Genomic DNA, 20,614 nt, shown 5'->3' on the forward strand with positions numbered 1-20,614 from the left:
CTCCTCGCTGTGGGGTGCTGCTTCATCACAGGCCCAAAAGCACTGGGGCCAATCCATCATGGACAGGAACCTCCCACCTTTCTTTTTTATAAAATGATTGTCTCAGTCATGTGTTACAGCGGCAGAGAGCTGACTCACCCAACTAGGCGGACTTCTGCTCTGTGCTATTATTTCCTGGCAACCTCGCCCCAGGTAGTGCCTTTTCCCTTCTCAGCTGCTAAGAGAGACTTGGAGCTCCTTTGGCCCCCTGTGAGATGGCAGCGGGGGTGTGGCCTCTTCCCCCAACCCCAGAAGAAGACATTCCTCTCTGGTGCTGATTGGTGAAGGGATTCACTTTCACTAAAAGTCTCCACCAACTACTTCCTTTCCCTTGGTTTGGCCTTCATTCCAGATGCTGTCATTCATCCCACAAAGATTGACTATGTGACTGCCTAAGGTTGTAAGCTGAAGGACAGAATGTGGAGGAGAAGTCTCAGGAGTGGGGAAAGTAGACAACAAATAAGACACACAAATAAGCAGGGTGTGGTGGTGCCTGTCTGTGATCCACGCTACATGAGAGCCAGGGCTAGCAGGATCTCAGTCTAAGGGTAAAAGTATGAGACCCTATCTGAAAAGCAAAGCAAAAAAGGTAAACCAGTATCACATAAAGAGTAAGGGAAGAGGAGGAGGAAGAGGAGGAAGAGAAAAAAATATCAAGTATCTGTAACATCAAAGGGCTGGGAACAATTTAAGTGACTTTCAATTGGCCAAATTAACTTTTGTCCATAACCTGAAGACCACTCTGCAGAGATCAAAACAAAGATCAGAGCTCTGCAGACTGAGAACACACTGCCTGTAACTTTCCCAGTGGTAGGCAATTAGGAATCTGGAGCGGGAGGGACACTTCTGGTCTTTTTATTAGATCTTTCTATATTGTTCTTATTCTTATAATCATGTGTGCAGGTGTTGCTTTTAAAGAAGTAATAGGAAGCATTGACCACCAGTGGCTCACAACTAAAATTCTAGTTTGAACCCCAGAGGACTAGAAGGAAAGAAGGAAGGTAGGGAGAAAGGGAAGGAAGCAAGGGAGGGAGGAATGAAGAAAAGAGACACACTAACCTCTGCTGGTAGGATTAGGTCCTCCCTAACCCTGCATCTCTCATCACTTCAGGACCCTCCTTATTGTTGGGAAGTCTTTGTACTGGGAATTTCCCCCATCGTGAACTTGTATTTGCGCCCAATTAATCACAAAGTTCACTAGGCCACCTGGCCATTGGTGAGCTGTTGTGAAGGGCAGACAAAAGCACCCACATGATCCCTTGTCACCAGCAGGCCTATAGGTTGGACTTGAGATAGTTTATTGGCATCTGACAGGGGCCTCACTCATCACTGAGCATCAGCTCCAGCCCCCCCCCTCTCATTCCCTGGCCTCCTAGCTTGGTGACTGCCACTCTAGATATTTCTCCAGATGAAGAAGATCAGCTGCCCCCAGAGTCCCAGCCCTCTGAATTGGCCGTCCACATCATCAAATGACGATAACATTGAAAGGACAGTGCAAAGGGTAGGCAGTCAGGCAAACAAAGCAGCTTCAATGTCACTAGATGTTAAAAAGTAATAAAACAGTGGCTTGTGTCTATAATTCTAGCTACTTGGAGGCTGAGGTCAGGAGGACAGTGGTTCCAGGCAAGCTTGGGAAGGAAAACTCAGGAGATCCCATCTCAATAGAGAAGGCTGGGCATAATGGCACATGCCTGTCATTCCAACTCCTGCGGAAACATCCATAGGAAGCCTAAAATAATGAAAGAAAAATAAAAGCAAAACAGGGGCATCACTCAAGCAGGAGTTTGATAAGCACTTGCTTATCAAACTAAAAACCTTGAGCTCCAACTCCAAGACTCCTCCCTGCAGAGATTTTCTGTAACTTCTCCAATGTCTCAAGCCCCAATACTGACTCTTCTCTCCCCTACGGTCTCATTCCCAGCTGAAAGTGCTCATTGCCACAGCCAGCACCACCCACACCCAACTCTCGAATAGCCTCTCCCAGTCAACCTTCACTTCCCCCTGTTTCCAGCCCATACACACAGTAGGGTGGCGGTTCATTAGAGGAGCCTGTCCCCAAGAAGGCCCCCATGTTCTAGGTCTCTCGAGAGCATGGCCCTTCTAATGTGCCAGGAAACCTTCCCAGGGATATAGGGATACGACTGCCTGGCTTCCTGCTTAGCTCTACCACTTACAAGCTCTATACTCTCGGGCATCTCCTTGAGCCTTCACGGCAATACCTTTGCCTACCTCTTACAGTTTCTGAGGATTAAGTAGCTCATAAATCCACATTTCTGAGAATAAGAAATGAAAACATATATCCATACAAAAACTCATGGATATTTATCATAGCCAAAAAATCAAAACAACCCAAATGCTATCAGCTGATGGATGGATAAATAAAATGTGATATGTCCACACAGTAGAGTGTTATTGGGCAATAAAAGTAAACAAAGTAATGATACATGCTGCATGGATGAGCCTTGAAAACATGACGCTAAGTGAAGGCCGCCACTCACAGAGGACCACTCGAGTATGAATCATTTGTGGGAAATGTCTGGAACAGGGAAATCTAGAGACAGGAAGTAAATTAGTGATGGATGGGACTGGAGGAACAGGGATGGAGTCAGCTGCATTTCCCCTGGGGGGGGAGGGGATGAGAACATTGTAAAATTCATTGTGCTGTCTGTATCATTCTGTAAATATACTAAAAGTCATTGAATCATACATTTCAAATTGGTCAGTTGAATAGCATGTGAATTTTATCTCAATAAAGCTGTTTCGAACTTCTTAGAACAATGTCTGCTATATACTAAGCACTAAATAAGTGCTTCATACTACTGTTGTCCGATACCAGGGAAACCAAAACGAAAATGAGGAGCAGATACTCTGGTCTAGATGCGTGTGCTCCCTCAGTAATTCTGTGCTGGCAGTGAGAGGTGGGCCTTAGGGAAATGATTCGATTGAGAGGACAAGCACTCATGAACAGGATTTTTGTCCTGTGAAAACAGGTCGAAGAAAGACACCTTGTCTCTTGCTGCATGGAAGGACACAGAAGAGACAGCCATCTGTGAACCAGGAAGCAGTACAGGTACGGATCTGCCTGTACCTTGATGTTGGATGTCCCCACCTCCACAGTATGAGAAATAAACTTTTGTGGCTTATGAAGTCACCCAGTTTGTGGAGTTTCGTGATAGCAGCCCAAAGACTAGGACTGCTCTGCCTCCTGCTGCCGCCCACCTGACCCTTCTCTTCACTCTGCCTGACTGAGGGGACAGGGCAGGTGGCTAGCTGTGTTCGAGCAAGTCCAGTGTACCGCTGTATGTGAAGAGGCGACTTGTCATGACCAGCCAGGCCGTCCACCTGGCCTTTCCCGTCCCATTCTCATGGCCCCCACAGCCTGACTTTTTCGCGTTCTGAGCCCCTGACCTCCCTCCTGGCCCCTCATCCCTACTCTTGAACTTGACAGTGTTGCTCAGTTTAGATCTTCTGCCAGCATCTCACGGGATAGAGGAAATGCTATTCCCAGGGCCACGCCCAGGTTCCAAGCATACTGGTTCTAAGAAGGTGGCCCTTCACAGTGGGACTCCAAGTCGGGGACAGTTCCTTGTCCCCAGGAACCACCCTTGACCCACTGCCAAGCTGCCCTCCTGGAGAGGCTCGGAGTAGGAGGCTGGCACCCTCAGGCTCAGGCCCACGTGCAGGAGCCCCCTCTGCTCAGCGCTTTGCTCCCTCCTCCACTCCACACGGAGGAGTTCTCCCTCTCCAAGGTCCCAGGGGAGTCAGTGACTCTTCACACAGTCACCTGCTCTCCCTCCTCCAAAGCTGGTGGCTACAGCAGAAGGCGAGGACCAAGCACACAGGGTCACCCAAGGCTGGGGGGCCTGGCCTCACCCCCACAGGGGCTGTAACTGAGGAATCGCATTGCTGTAGGCGAGGCTGCAGTGCCCCTCCTTCATCAGCAGGTGATCCTGGCTTCCAGGCTCCAGGTGATGAGGAAAAGACAAGGAGACCTGGGTGGCAGCTGCACCATGAGAGGACTGGACGGGGTGCCCATCCCCCCTCAGCGCGTGGACTGGCTCTCAGCTCTGCAACTGCCATGCTCGCCCCTGTTGGCCACAGTTGGCACCGCTGCATCGTGCACCTGCCTGGGTGACTGCCATCTTCTGTCTGCCAGTGCAGGCAGCCAGTGGTCATTAGGTATGATGAAGCCAGAAGATGAAAACAAGCGACTACAGGGAATAATGGCAGGCAGGAGCCAGACAGGGCCACCAGAGTTAGGACCTCCCCATCCCCAAGTGTTTTTTGTTTTGTTTTGTTCCTACTGGTCAGTCTCTCCATTTGAAAGCGACACATCATGCATAGGCATTCACATCGGGCTGTGGTAGGGTGTAGGGAGCAGGCTTCTGAGGTACAGGGGGCAGGGGAGCTGGCCACTCTGAGCCTTCCTGTTTCTAGGGCGGAGCCACCACCTCTTGCTTAGGAGGACAGGTCAGGAAGAAGAGCTTCTCAGCTCTCAAGAAACCATGCAGATGATGTCGCTTCCTCCTCTGTCCCTCCTACCCTGCAGCGGTCCCCTGTGGGAGGCTGGACATACTGCGTGTATCTATCTGGGTACACTGGAGAGCCATGAACTGGTGCTCCCAACTTGGGCTTGAGGTAGGGACTGATCCTTGCAGGCAGCCCGAGAGGGTGACCCACGGAGCTGTGAGCACGAAGCCTCAGCTGCAGTGAAGAAGCTAGGATGCAGGAGAAGCCAGGATTGTGGCCTGCCTGCCCAGGAAAGCTACAGACAAGTGGAGCCAGCTCACCAGGCAGGATGTTTGGGCAGCCAGTGTCAAGGTCATGGGGGTGAGGCCGCTCAAGCCCATCAGAAAATCCCACCACCCAGATCTAGATGTGGAGTCATCACATTTAGTGTTTGCACTGCTAAGTTTGGGTCTTGCTCTGGTCTGATCTTGATATGCTATTTCTCCCTTTTGAAGTGGGAATGTTTACTCTGTGTCATTGAGTTTGCCCAGAGCCTCTGAGGAGATGTTAATTTAGACTTTCAAACACTGTTGGAACCGTGGGGAATGTGGTGAAGCACTAAACATCTTCTGTGCTGTGAGATGGACAGGAGCTTTGTGGAAGGGGCGGGATATGTGGTTTACAGAGATGAGTTGGCAGGTATAGATGACGAGAGACGGACTAGTGATGGTTAATCTTGTCAACTTTATTGGATTGAGAAATGCCTAGGGGATTAGTAAAACATACCTCTGGTTGTGTTGGTAGGGGCCTTTTTCAGAGATAATTAGATCCTGAGGACTCTGACTTAATGAATGGATTAATCCTCTGATGGATTCGTAATCTGATGGCATTACAGAGGCCTGGTTAGAGGAAGTAGGTCACTTGGGGGCTGCGTCTTGCTCTGGCCCTTCCCATATTCCCTCCTTTAGCTTCCTGCTCACCAGAAGGGAGCAGCCTCCTCCATTCCATGCTCCCACCAATGTGCTCTACTGCTTTACAAAGGGTTCAGAATCAGCGGGGCTAAGTGACCAGAAACTGAATCCTCTAAAACCATGAAAAGAAATCCTTCCTCCCTGAAGTTGTTTCTGTCTGGTATTTGGTCACTGCTATGCAAGAGTAACCCAGCAAGCAAACTGTGCCTGGCATGCAGTAAACAGTTCAGAAATAGAGTCATCCTACTTTGAGTAAAAGAACACACTCCCCAGGAAGCCTGCTCGGCTTTCACATTTCTGATTCATTTTGAGGAGTGAAAAGAACAGAGAGAGGTGCGCTTGGGAGAGGGAAAAAGAGATAAGGAACAGGAACAGGTATGCATTTTGCGCCTACCTGGACCAGGCCCTCCCTGTGTTAGACCCTTGATATATACTATACCTCATTCTATCTAGCCAGTAGCCAGGAAACAGGCATTCTGGATGGCCAACAAAACAATTACTGGAGCACAGTTGCTGGGGACCTGTCAGGCTCAGAGGGAAGCCCCTAGCCAAATCACCATGAGTGGTGTTCAATGTCAGTTCAAAGGAATCAGGCTTGTGGGCACGAAGAAGATGCATTCTTTCTGGGGCTGCGGGGCTGAGAGCCTCCAACACTGCGCATTCTTTCAGAACAGGGAGATGAGGGCACAGCTATTTCCAGATAGGAAACAGAACTATGGCCATGCACCCTTCAAAGGTGAGGCCAGTACCGCTCAGGTTTAAGTTAGAGGCTCAGCTTCTTTGTTGTGCTGGGTCACAGGGTAAGCTGTGGGGCGGAATTCTGGAATGATCTGCTTGGCTCTTCATGAATGGCTGATTGCCATGGCAACAGGAACTGCAGAGATTCTGAGCCTGCTCTAATGCGAGTCTGCTTACTGGGAGCATTTCAGAGCTCTTTCCCCTCAGTGAGGAATGCAGGCTCCTCACAGGATGTGACCCCAACCAGAGAGAAGCCCCACAATACCCATTTTCTTCTTCACTAGCCACCCGTCTACCCCTTTTCTACCTCTTTTCCACTGTCAGCACACAGTGGATGCAGAGAGGAGAGAAAATGTGGTGCAGAATCAAGCCAGACCAGCCCCTTGAAGAACCCACCTGCAGGAGTCAGCAAGGCAGAGAACGCTCCATGTCCTTGTCTGTGTGGAGCCAAGCATCATTTCCACATCAACACGGCCTCAGCTCTTTATCCCTGTGCCCATTCTACAAGTAGTACCTACAGGGTTGAGAATGATACAGCTCCCCGGGGAACCGCGGGGCGGGTCCCAGGCTGCAACAGTCTAGTTGAGTATGGTGCCCAGGGAAAGAGGGGTCCTGAGAAGTAAGTGGGGTGAATCTTCTGGAGATGCCACCATCCCCTAAACTTTCTTCCCTATTGTGTTCCCCCCATAACATAATTGTCAGGGCCCCTCTTCTAATAATCCCAGGTCAAACCTTGGAGTTGGATTCATTTGTTTACAATCACATCTAAGCTGGGTGCTGATGGCTTACACCTGTAATCCTAGCTACTCGGGAGCTGAGATCTGAGGATTGCAATTCAAAGCCAGCAGGCAGGAAAGGCCATGAGACTTTTATCTTCAATTAATCAACAAAAAGCCAGAAGCAGAGTTATGGTAGAGCACTCTCTGTGAGCAAAAAAGCTCAGGGATAGTGCCCAGGCCCTGAGTTAAAGCCCAAGGACTTGGGTACACACACACACACACACACACACACACACACGCACACATGCACACGCACACGCACACCCACACACAGCCCATAAATCCTTTGGACTCTTCTGAATCTCTGGAGCATGATACTCTTCCTATAGAGCTGCTTTAACCAATATGGTAATACTTGTCAAGCCTGTAGGATTGTGCCTGGTACATGATAAAGGCTAAAACGATAAAGATGTTGATGTTATTTCTCAGCTTCCATCACCTCCAAAAGCTCCATGCTCTACAGCACAGTTTCGTCCCACTGCCACGGTTCTCTCTTATGCTTGGGGATGTATCTCATCTTCACATAAGTCTACAGGCTCATAGGGGCTAGTCTCAGGAAGCCAAAGAGAAAGCCATAGTGCAAGGTAAGGGCTGGGATCTATTTTTCCACTGTGGAGAGAAGAAGGCATGTCCCAGGTGGCCAGTCATTTCCTAACAGAGCTGGGCAAGAATTCCCAAACAAGAAGGCACCACCGTGGGAGAAAGCTTACATGAACCAAAGCTACAGCAATTATTTAAAATTTCCTGCCCTCACTCCCCTTCTGCTGAGATGTTATAACCAGAACAAAAGACACATTCCCATGCTCAGCTCCTTCTCTGGAACCTAGAGGAATGCTTTTCCGAAAGCTCTCTGCCTCATCAGAGACAGAGAGAGACCCAGTCTGTGGGCTCATCACTTTAAATGCCAGTGAGACAGACACTGGAGTTAGCCAAGAACCCAGCAGGAACATGGGTCAACCTCTGCAGGCAAGCCTTCATCCCCAGACACAGCTAGCTCAAGGGGCCCAAGGCTCCTGTCTAGAATAGATAAACCCAGCCATGCCCTGAGGTATCATCTCCCTGCCCTGAAGATTTAGACAAGGAGGCCTCTGACCTCCCACAGACCAACCCAGGCTTTGTCTCAGCATTACATTTCTACAGTCCCCAGTTTGTGTTCACCTGGCCCTCGCCTGTGCGTAGGCTGCCCCTGGGCTGGCAAAACCCATGCCAGGCCTCATCAGGAAGGCAGAGGGATCTTAGATGAGTTTAAAAGTAAACCTCAGGGGCATCTGCTTTCAAAACAGTACCTCCAACAGTGCCGACCAGTGCCTGTGTGCGCCAAGCTTCTACCTTCTCTTTGGTTGTGGGCTCCTTACAACCTCAAGTACCCATTTCATTATGTCGAGTCACTGCACGCTCTCCAACTCCATCAGAAAGTCTGAGGTCCCTTTGCTTGCACAATGGCACTTTCTTTACAGTGCACCATCTGTGCAGTCTACCAACACACATGCACATGTGCTCACACATGAACACATACAGATGCACACGTACATGCACACACACACACACACACACACACACAGATTTCCTCATTCAGACATGAAGCAAGCCACCCACTGTCCCTAAACAGACTGGCACATTTCAATTGACTTAGACAATGATTGCCTTACCAGGGCGTGAAGCTGGATCTGCCCTGGCCCTGCTGGACTCTCTCAACTGCCCTGTACTCCTGCTCTTCTACCTGAGTAGAGCTCGAGAGGCTGCAGAAGGAGAAGAAGGCTAGCCATCATTTGTAAAGCTGACCTCTCAATGTGCTTGAAGCCATTAATGACTAAGAGATCATCCATCACAGTCCTCACGTGAGGGTGAACAGTGAACCTGAACAGCCTACCTGTGGCCCACAGCCCAGCCTGGACTATGGACCACTGAGCCTAGGCTGTGAACCACTTCTTATACCAGGAAAGGAGAAAGGCTGAAGGTTGACCTGAGCTAGAGATGCCTCTTCTGGATATGTGCAGGTAAGATGGCCACAGTGCAGCCAAACTCCCTACCAACAACTCACCTTTATTGGTCTCCTGCAATAGTAAGAATCTAGCTGGCAGGTCTCTAGGGACAGTGACAGGAGAGGAAAGGAAGGGTAGTTGGCAAGGAGTCAAGATTAAAAGCTGGTTGGCCCAAGTCAAGGCAGAGCACACCTGGAGTCCTTCCCACAGCCACGATAAGGGTCCCTTCTGCCTGGCAGGCCTCTCCCCACTGCCCTGAGCCCAGCCCTTCTTGAGAACGTTTTCACCCTCCGTTAGGCACCATCTGGTAGTATCACTGGAAGCCTGGAGGGTCGCCAGGAGCTGGCGCTGGCTGAGCATGGAGACTGCGGGGCATGTGTGCTGGGCCTGGCTTGAGGGAGCTCAGCCCTTCCCTGATTCGATGGCTAGGGAGGCTTCCAGCTGCACGGAGAGTGGCCTCCCCGGCCTGACAGATGGGCCGCCCCGGGAGGAAGCCACATGGCAGGCCCGTGTTGTTGTTAAACGCAGCTCATTAGATTTCATCCACAAGATGCTGCTGGGTTGACAGGAACACACCTGCTACCAACAGGAGTGACCACAGAAGTGCCAGTGGCCCTGGGAAGACTGGTAGAGAGGCCAAAATGGTGGGCTTGCTCTAAGGGGGTGAGATTCAGACTTCAGAGGCCCTCTCTGTATGAGGATCTCATGAGAGAGCCTGAGATCAGGTAACCCCACAACCTGCCCACCCTACAGAAGATATCCAAGAGAGCAGACAAGATGTGGACAAAGCCAGGTCTCTCCACAGCTCTCCTGCTGCCCCTTGACTAGTCTCTGAAAAAAACCACACCAAGAACTTGGTAATAACTATTTCAGGCTTTCAGGACAAAAGCCAAAATGGGTTATATTGTGTATTTGTGCAAGTATTTCACATGCAATCATTTAACGATGTGAAAACCTTTCTTGGTCCATATGCAATACAAAAGCAAATGGCGGAGGGTAGTTTGTTGAGGCCTGGACTTCAATCTCCTGGGTAAGGAAGGCAGCAGAGAAGCCACTGGTGGCTTCCTCCAGAGCAGAGCCCACAAAATGCAGGCTCCATGAAAATGTTAGGGAAGGGCTAAGTCATGACATCTTATATGGAGCCTGGACCTGCCCGTGCACACCACTTCCCAAAACTGGCCTAGCAAAAGAGGCCTGGAAAGGATCAGTCTTGGACAGATTCCCATTGCCAACTTGAGCCATGCTAAGTCTCCTCCCCATTCTCAGGACCCCACTTGGTCTTCCCAGGCCCCAAGCTGCTCTGTGGCCATCCTGACATCTCAGGGTATCACTCAGCATCTCCTACACTAATTGTTTGCAGAAAAGAGACCAAAGGGGACTGTATCTGAAGCTCCCAGCTGTGATCAACTCAGTACCTGTCCCCTGTCCCCTGGTTTGTACTAGGCTCTAGTCACTCCCTAGTGTGATGCAGGCCATGAGCAAGTACTAGGTGGGCTCTGGGGCCTAGGTCAAGCCATAGCCCTACACTGGGACCTTTGCCTACTCAGTATTTCCCAGTCTGTCCTCACCTTGGACAAACTAGATGGAAGAGGCAGCTTGGCTAGAAACCTGGTCACATGGCCTTGGAGCCAGTCATGTACCTCCCACAGCTCTACCTTCCTCACCTGGGAAACATGGCAGCCACATACCCAGCTGGTGCCATATGTCACATGTTGGTCATGATCATGGAAACATCCAAGGCAGCACATCTGTGGCATGGCCCATTTTAGTCTTCTGCACCTGAAATGGAAATGCAGAATCCAGCTAAGAGATGGAGATGGGTATGGAGAAACAGCTGTGGGGTGGGCAGAGATTGGCAATGGTCAGAGCCGATGAGGAGGGAACTCTTAAGAAGGCTGGATCCAAGCCACAGCACCTTGTTTCTCAGGCTGCACCCCCGGGTCAGTGGCACAAAGGCAAGGGTCCCCAGAAAGGAAGGTGATATGGAAAAACCATCTGACTCGTGTCACAGAGTGAGACAAGCCTGAGAACTATATCCAAGTGATCTTACAATCTCCGCCCTGACTGGAAATAAGATGTCTTCCCATCGCTGCACCTGCCAAGAGCCTCACCACCAACCTGGCAGGAAGAGTCAGTGACTAAATGCAAGACCTTATGGAGACATACTTGTTGTCAGTTAAAACTCCTGTGACAGAATTGAGTTAATGCTGTGAACATATTTGATTCTCCAACATGGATCCACCCATTCTTAACCAATTCAGTTGTCTCAGTAAAGTCTAGGGTTCAAAGTAGTATTTCAAAAAGCCTTCCACTGAAACACCTATATGAGAATGTTCATAGCAGGTCACTTAGAATGGCCAAAGCTGGATACAACCCAAATGTCCATCAACAGTGGGATACACTCATGGAATAATTCCATCGTGGAATGCTACTCAGAGCTAAGAAAGAATCACTGATATGTAGAACAGCAGGGATAAATCTCACCAGCATAAAAAGGAGGTTAAGACTCATCAGTGGGGCGAAGGGATAGATGAGGATGGAGCTACTGTGGCATACTGGCTAGAAAGAGGCAGAGTTGGCCTGCTGGGAACATTGCTAACAGCAGGGAGTCCTTTGGGTACACTTAATCTGAGCACTTTTCTCCCAAAGTTCACTTCGTTAGACCTCAACAATATGTTATTCTCAAAAACAAAAACAAGTATCCGCTTCCGCAGCACATATACAAAAATTGGAACCATACAGAGAAGATTAGCATGGCCCCTGCGCAAGGATGACACGCAAATTCGTGAAGCGTTCCTTATTTTTTAAACCCTAGGTCTCCTTGGCACAGGCCGAAATTTTCTTAATAGAGACCCAGAAACACAACAAATCAAAGAAAGGTTGGACAAATGGGATTGCATGAAATTACAGAGCTTCTGCATGGCAAAGAACTTAGCTAGCAAGACCAATAGAAAGCCCACGGATTGGGAAAAGATCTTCACTAGCCATACAACAGACAAGGGCCTCATATCTAAAATATACTTGGAACTCAAAAAATTAAATCCCCCAACAACAAATCGTCAAAGAAACAACTGCCCAATAAATAAGTTGGCTAAAGACTTACAGAGAAACTTCTCTGAAGAGGAAAGAAGGATGGCCAATAGACACATGAAGAAATGCTCAACCTCCCTAGCCATAAAAGAAATGCAAATCAAAACAACATTGAGATACCACCTCACCCCAGTTAGAATGGCTATAATCAAGAACTCTAATAACAACAGATGCTGGAGGGGATGTGGACAGAAGGGAACCTTTCTGCATTGTTGGTGGGAGTGTAAACTTGTTCAACCACTTTGGAAAGTAGTATGGAGGTTCCTCAAAAGACTTCACATAGAGTTTTCCTATGACCCAGCAATCCCACTTTTGGGCATTTATCCAAATGATCACAAACAAGACCATACTAAAGCTACCAGCACAACTATGTTTATTGCAGCATTATTTACCATAGCTAAGATATGGAACCAACCCAGATGCCCCTCAGTAGATGAATGGATCAAGAAAAGGTGGTATATATACAAATGGAATTCTATATCTCCATCAGAAAGAATGACATTGCCCCCTTTGTTAGGAAATGGAAAGACTTGGAAAAAATTATATTAAGTGAAGTAAGCCAGGCCCAAAGAAACATAGGCCTCATGGTTTCCCTTATTTGCAATAACTAGTATATGTCTGAGACAAGCAGAAAAGGTCAGATAAGTTGATGTTAGGTGAAATGAACCCTAAGATAAGGATTCAAATGTATTTTCTTTCATGCCATTGTTTCTAACATAGTTATAAGATGATTTCCTTGTTGCTTTGTATGTCCCTCCCCCACAATATAACCCCTGCTTTCATTGTATTTGATGTTGGTATAATTTGTGGAGGGGAAGGGAAAAAACAAATCATTTAAATGGGGATACAGGTGTACCCATTGCAACAATAGTGGTGGGGGGGAGAGATGGGAAGGGAAAGGAAGGGGAAACAAAGGAGAAGGCAACAATGCTTGATCAGAAATGTACTCATTATCTTGCCCATGTAATTGTAACTCCTCTGTACGGTATTTTCATAATAATAAAAAAAGAGAATTTTTTTTAAACTTTGAGACTTGTTTTTAAAAAAATTCAGATCAAGAGAACCCAAGGACCATTCTTTCCATGGCCTTCAAAAGGAGTGATCAGATTAGTACAGAACCATGAGACCAGCCCTAGGTCCCTTCTGAATCTGTCCATTGCCCTGGATTTCTGGGATTCCAGGCATAACTAGTAGATATTACACTTGGTTGTCTTTGTTTAGATAGTTCTAGTTGAGATGGCATTTCACTGTAAGTAACACCACAAAAACCTAGCTTAAATAGTGGAGGCTGTCAGCCAGGCACCAGTGGCTCACACTCCTAGCTCCTAGCTACTTAGGAGCTAGGAGTGTGAAAAATCTGAGGAAAAATCTGAGTGTTGAAATCTGAGGATCTCAGTTCAAAGCCACCCCAGGCAGGAAAGTCTGTGGGACTCTGATCACCAATTAACCACCAGAAAACCGGAAGTGATGCTGTGGCTCAAGTGGTAGAGTGCTCACCTTGAGCTGAAGAACTCAGGGACAGTGCCCAGGCCCAGAGCTCAAGCCCTACGACCTATCAAAAAAAAAAAAAAAAAGTACAGGCTGTCATCTTATAGGACAAAAAGTCTGCAGGTAGGAGGTTTGAGGTGGAGCTTTGGGGCACATCCTCCAGGAGTATCTCATGTTGGCCTACCCCTCCTGGTGTTAAGATTGGTGCTGCAAATGTCTCCCCGCCCCAAAGTCTTACATCATTAATATGAGGGTGGAGGAGATCTTGTCATCTAGATAAAATCCCAGGAAATCTTCCCTCAATTCCTACTGGCCAGAACTAGGTGACATGCCCATCGCAAAAGCCATCTTTGGTAGAGAGAAGACATATGAGCCAGAAGTCCACACCCCTTCTCCAAACACACTGTGCCCACCCCACTAAGCATAGTTGGAAGGAAGATGGTGGGAATGCTATTAGAGTGGGAAACAATTGAGTTACATTGGGATTTTTGGTTTCTTAGCTTCTGCATATTTTTAACTAGATATTGCACTGTCAAAACAAGTGAGTCATTGTGCCCTTCTGAGTGAAGCTTGGTGGATTAATGCTTCTGTCCAAATTCCCAGGGAGACACAGATGCACGGATGGGATAAGGCAAGGAAATGTTAGGCTGCCCTTGGAATGGTATGCTGTCATCTCAGCCAGAGCTGGGAGGCTGTCTGTGGAGAGGAGGTAGGCTGGGACCCCATGGATAGGGAAGTTGTAATTAATGACTGAATCATTCACTATGTGACAGGAACTCTGCTAAGACACAAGAAAAGCAGCCCATAAAACACGAAGGGAAAAAACAAATTAAATTCTCCACAGAGTCCATGTGTGGTCCTGCTAGAGAGGGGAACCATCTCCTGGGCCTTACTAATCATTAAAATGGCTCAAAAAAGCCAAACATGGCATCAAACAATGGAACAGGAAGATGAGAGACTCTGACTCCAGCTGAGACACTAGCTCTGGGCCTCAGATTCTTCATTTTCAAAATCAGTATTGTGTGTCAAGGTCAAGATCTTTGCAGCTTTGATTTGTGACTACAGAGATTAGAAATAAATAAAAAGCCAGCAGCTATCTGGGTCCTGGTTATTTCTCTTCAAACTGAAAAAATAACCTCATGGTGGGAGTAATGAGGAAGAAGAGACTGACAGCAACAATGGCGATGGCTATCACACCATCCTTGCCATATGCTGGTATTCAAGTATTATCTTTCTTAATTCCCCTTAAAACTATAAGCCAGTTATTTTTATCGTCCTCATGGAAGAGATGAGGCAACTGAGACTTAGGGACGCTCTTGGCTAAGTTCCCTTGCTTTTGACTGAATTGTGCCCCCACCCCTGCCACTCACTGCTCAAAATTTATGTTATTGCTCCAAGTTCCAACCTGACTGCGATTCAAGACAGGATCTTTAGGACCTAATCATGGTTAAATAAGCATAAGGGTGGAACTCCAATATGACTGGTGTCCTTATTAAAAGTGGAAGAGACAGCAGGCTATCCTCATAAAGATCACAACAAGAAGGCAGCCATCTGTAAACCAAGGTGAGACCTCAGAAGGAGCCAGTCGGAATCTTAGATATCCAGCTTCCAAAACTGTGAGGAGAAAATGTCTATCATTCAAGCCACTCAGTCTGTGGTATTTATCATAACAGCCCAAACTGACCACTCCATTGCCCAATGCCACAACCAGTATTTGAACCAAACAATCAGGCTCCAGAGACATATTCTTACAGGCCTCAGAACCTACAAGTCAACACTTTCATCACAGAGATAGGGAATATGTGTCCTATGAGTAACTCGGTACAAAGTGTACAGATGGTCAGATTTTACCCCTTTCCCCCTCCTTCTATATAACAGGGACATTCCATTCAGGCGTAGCCAAGACCCAAGTTTGAATAGAAATATGGTCCAGTATGTGGTGGGTGGTTACCACCATCTGGGTAATTTGCAGAACTAGGTCATGCCTAAAATGGCTCTAGCCCCAAGGAGATGTGGTACCATTGTGCAATGGTATCACCATCTGCCTCCCTGGACGCAGTCTTGGATGCCGCACCAACCAAGTAGACTTGGGTTTAAATCCTGCCTTTCCCCAAGGACAGGCTTTTGGACAAGTTACTTCACCCTCGGAACCTCAGTTTATCCATCTGGTCCATGGGAGCTGAGGGATAAAAGAAGTTACCACGTGAGAAGCTGCTTCACAGATGCTCTGAATTCTGTAACACTTCACACAAGGGGCCACCTGAAATCCTTTTAGTTTCATCAAAGCAAAACCGGCAGTTACAAATCCCCTGGAAGACAGCCTCCAGTCCTTTCTGGAAGGAGCTGCGTGTAAATTATAGATCATAGCCTCTCCAATCAGTTGCTATTCTAGATTTTGCCCACCGGCATGCAGGGATCTAGGCTATCTTTCTTCAGGGCGCTGCTCATGGTCCTGGGGGCCCTTCCCCCATGCCGTGCCTCTCTTCTGCTCCCAAAGAGCAAATGCTTCCCAGGCTGGGGTTAAAGAGATTCTCTGGCAGGGCTCCCTGGCAATGATCCTCCTAAAAGCCCCCAAGGCTTAGCCCTAGCTACACTTCAGCCCCACCCTTACCACTGCTGAGCTTGCCTGCTTCATCCTCCACCTCAGAAGACAGTGGGAACAGAACAATTTGTCTTTAAGATAGGGAGGCTGTAAAGGCCAGTTATCAGCAGGGTTCTCCCCAGGGGGAGAGAGGGGGGGACAGGGACGGAGGGAGACTCCTGTGTCCTCTGTCCTCTCCACCCACTCCCCACAGCAGTTACACTCCCAAGGCCACACAAGACACTGGGCTTTCTCTGCTTCCCCCAAACCCTCTCTGAGAAACACCAAGTAGGGCATTTCTTTATCTGGGAAATGAAAGAATCATCCAGAACAGCACTGTCCCGGGAGCCAGATGGCCAAGCATCCCAAGCTGCCACCTTTAGCCTTGTGGTTCTGGACAAGCCTCTCCTCCCTCTCAGGAAAAAAAATGAAGATGTTAATAATACCCACATCACCGGACTGTGGCGGGCGTGGGGAGGGGTGGGGTGGAGGGAAGTGGGGGAGGAAAGAAATGAGATAATACAGCAAATGCTTAGCAGGCAGATGGGCAGGCCTTAACTCCCAGTAGATGTTAGCCAGCTGTGGTACAGGGCCTGGGTTTCCCAGAGCACAAAATCTAAGGCAAGACTCCTTCAACTTTGTGCCTTAAGGTACCTTGCCTACTTTAGTCTTAACCCTGTTCTTGTAATGAGTGAAAATGTTCTTGAAAGATGCAAGAAGCCCTGAATCATCTGACATTGTCATCAGCTTCTAGAAAAAGTAGCTAGAAACAGGGCTCAGCCAGCATGGCATCATCAATAACTCTCTCAACTTATGACACTTCTCTGGGGGCTGCGCTCTCATCTGAAAGCTCATAGGTTGGTCTTTCCTCACCATCTGCAATACAGAGCAATGAGGACTAACCAAGATACAGAATAAAAGGGTTTTGTAAACTATGATGGGGCAGACCACTACTAGAGAGTTCATTCTCCCCTTCCTAGCCCAATCTTGCTATTCACAACTTGAAAGCAGCTCTAGGTACTTGAAGTCTCCATTAAACATGGCTATGATTCTTATGCTTTATAATCTTGTTTCTGAGGAAAAGAAATCCAAGTCATGCAACATATCAGTAATAAAGTGCTTGATGGCAAGATACATCCATCTCACCTACAAATTAATTGTTTAAACAACCACCACAAATCACCATGCACCACTGTCACTGGATAAAATCGTAAGGAAAATTAGAAAACAGCTCGAATTTTAATCAATGTTTGTCTTGACCGTGAAAAAAGAAGTTCTTCTTTTGCCTGTCTCTAATCAGGAGTGTTAATTATCTTGGTTACATACTAGCAAATTAATTACGAGCTAATGGAGTTAAAGAAGGTCATTTGTTAAGGGAAACTGATCACATATTGTTAGCTCCAGGGATTAAATGGAACATCACTGTCATGAAAATGGTTTTGAAAATCAGACCAATATTTGATTTGTAAGGACAGGATGAATAATAAAGCACACTACCCTCACTCTGCAGTTCACAGATGCCATCACCCTGGGAGAGCTGTTGCCTGTTTAACTGTAGGATTAACAGGCAGAAAGTAGATGTGTCCTTTCCTTGATGCATGTCCAAGAGAGGAAAAGAGAGTTGGAGGAGGGAATGTAATAGCATCATGAAAAAGACTTGAGGGGGAAGTATAAGAATATATATAAGAAAGCAAGTAAGCTTTATCTCCCACTTACTGGTTCCTTTACCTTGTTTCCTTCCTTAAGATAACAATATTCTCTGTACTGAAGATATAATCATAAGACAAAGCAACATAACAAAATAAAGTCAAAACTTATCAAAAGAGAGCCGAATCTTGGCTGGTGCAGTAGTTCATACCTGTAACTCAAGCTATTCAGAAGGCAGAGACCAAGAAGTAGTTTAAAACTAATCTGAGAAAAACTCAGTCAGCAAGAATCTATCTCAACAGATAACCCAGGTATGATGGTTTACATTTCAATTCCCTGCTATGTGGAAGGCATAACTAGGAAGATCATGGTCACAGGCCAGTCAGGGCAAAAAACATATGGCTCTATATGAAAAGGAACCTAAAGCAAAAAGGACTGGAGACATGGTTCAAGTGGTAGAGTGTTTGCCTAGTACAACTAGAGTAAGAGACAAACACAGAGAGACACACAGAACTGAATTTAAACTACATTTACATGACAGACTGAAACAAACTTGTATTGCCTATCCACATATTGGTAAACTATAAGGTTCTTGTTTCCTTCGGGTTTTGTACTTTACTGCTGCTTGAATTTTCTCAAAAGGCCCTTTCATACTATTTCCCTCCCTTGGTCACACAGGAGTCTAAGAGTTACAGAATGGTGCATTCTAGCTAGTGCTGGCTAAGATAACAAAACTCCCAAAGTCCTTGAAATGCAAAACTAAGTACAAGGATTGAAGGAGAAAGCAAATGACTACTTTCTAGAGCACTAGGGGAGACTCCAAGAATATAGACTACATGGGAAATTCACCCTTGGGTGCAGTGGTGGCGGGCAGGGCCCAGAGTGTATGTCCTCATTCCACTGCTCCCTTTTTATTTCCCTGCCTTGTCAGGGTGAAAAAGCAATAGTGGATCCCAGATTTTGTAGAAAAATTTGACCCAACGGATGGGGGAGGTCAGACATTCAGGCATGACCAGCAATGTCTTCTCAGGCACAGGAGAGAGGAGAAAAATCTCCACTTTGGAGAACTTCCCACAACTCCCATCACAGAAGATAAGGGTCCAAGACATGAGAGAAAAACTGAAAAGATGGTCCCTGTGATGATTAAGACTCAAGTTTGCCAAACATGCAGAGTTAAGCAGGGCTCTGCCCCTCCCGTGTGGATGGTCTTGGCTGGGTCTATAAAGGGTCACTGGCAGCTTCGGTCAGACATGGCCACTAGTTGCCTTCTGAATCTCATCCTAACTCCCACTTCCAGTGCCCTTTTTGTTTGCACATAGGACAGGGCATCTTTAGTAGCTATCATCCTCAAGTGTATTCCTTGCTCCCATACCTGGGCAAATAAAGCAAAGTCCTTAGCCTTGGACCTTTGGAGAAGAAGTACTTCCGTGTGACATGAAGGCATCCTGGCTCCTCAGAGGGTGACCATAAACTTGGTTTTCTTCTTCTTTTTCATTTTACTCTTTGGTCTCATTTCTAAACTCAGGCCCTGTGTCTTTCCTCTTCTGCTTGTTCTCAGTTGCTAAAGATCAAAAAAGCTACAGGCATTCCTTGGTTTCCAGGGGCCTGGATCCCAATGCTAACTTCTGAAGATTTCTTGTAATGCCTAAGGCTGATTGCTCAATAAAATGTCCAGATTGATAATCCATTCTGTAGTTACATTTAGCACTCACAGAAACCCTCAGTCAGATTGGCCACATTTCCATGCTCAGTAGCTACATGTGGAAAGTACTAGAAGGTCAGTGGGAAAATGTTACATCCTAAAAACAAAGCATTCCATGGCCATCAGCACCTGCTCCAAGTCCAGCAAGCATGAGAAGGTCTTTTCTCCTGCCTTCTCAGCACTGCTAGAGATCAATCTCTAAAAAATTGTTAGTCTAATTCTGTCACTGGCATAGAAAAAGAAGGCAAGGCCTAAAATGATCAAGTGAAGAAACTGGCTTGCCCAGAGAGACCAAAAATCAATTCCTCATCCCAAGTACCTATTAAACGCCAAGAAGTATCATACTCAAATGATAATCAAATTACTTCAAAAGTGCTTCTTCAAATGGAACTCAAAGAGATAGTAAAGATATTAAATTGGCAAATGGTAGGAGTATGCTTGACTATGGAATTCAAATCCTTAACAGTCCTAAAACTTCCAAAGATGCAAAAGTGAAAGCCAAAGGTCAGGTATGAGATTTCATTTACTCACTCAGAGTAAAAGATGAAAGAAACCAAGAAAGATAAGAATAATAAATTTTGAGACAAAGCTAAAGAATGTGTCTCAGAGGAATGCACCAAAAAAATCAATCTTCTAAGGATAATGATTTCAACAAGATAATTACAGGAACTTTTGAATCCAGAAGGAAGATGAGCTTCTAAATCCCAATAAAATCCTGTAATGCCCACCAGAAGCCTACAGAAGCAGTGTCTTCAATTTAGAGTCTAATGAGTCAAAAGACTAAACCCGGGGGGTGGGGGTGGGGGAGCGGGTAGGGGAGGGAAAATATCTGGAAGCCTCCCCCGTTTTATTACATTTGACCAGCACAAAACAGAACACTTGGATTCAGATTCCACACATAAGCACACTGCCTGTGAGCAGAAAAGAAAGATGGTAATAAGCATAAAAATAATAATGAATAATAATAAGGTAGCATAGGGTCTGGAGGCAGGGCTCAGCACCAGCCTGTGAGCAAAAGCATCAGATCTTGAGTTCAAATCTCAGTCCCAGAAAATGAAGAGAAGGAGGAAGGAGAAGAAGGAATGAGAGGACGGGAGGGGAAGAAGGAGGAGGGGAAGAGGAGGAAAAACTGGCTCAAATTCAAAGGA

At 46.9% G+C, this 20,614-nt stretch overlaps 1 long non-coding RNA gene, 1 other non-coding gene and 1 pseudogene across 2 annotated transcripts in view; 2 read left to right on the plus strand and 1 right to left on the minus strand.

The window, feature by feature from the left end:
• Positions 1–20,614, minus strand: part of LOC138803921 (uncharacterized) — a 56,612-nt gene that overhangs the window by 556 nt on the left and 35,442 nt on the right. Inside the window, exon 3 of the long non-coding RNA XR_011365095.1 lies at positions 10,623–10,737. This is a non-coding gene — a long non-coding RNA (uncharacterized lncRNA). The remainder of the gene's footprint in view (positions 1–10,622; positions 10,738–20,614) is intronic.
• LOC138804005 (U6 spliceosomal RNA) lies at positions 11,661–11,763 on the plus strand. Its single transcript, XR_011365125.1, has one exon. It is a non-coding gene; the product is annotated as a U6 spliceosomal RNA (small nuclear RNA).
• Positions 14,715–20,444, plus strand: LOC138803845 (transcriptional protein SWT1-like; annotated as a pseudogene).

Source organism: Dipodomys merriami, unplaced genomic scaffold, assembly GCF_024711535.1.
Source record: "Dipodomys merriami isolate MVZ:Mamm:240054 unplaced genomic scaffold, mDipMer1.0.p SCAF_35, whole genome shotgun sequence".
Classification (NCBI taxonomy): Eukaryota; Metazoa; Chordata; class Mammalia; order Rodentia; family Heteromyidae; genus Dipodomys; species Dipodomys merriami.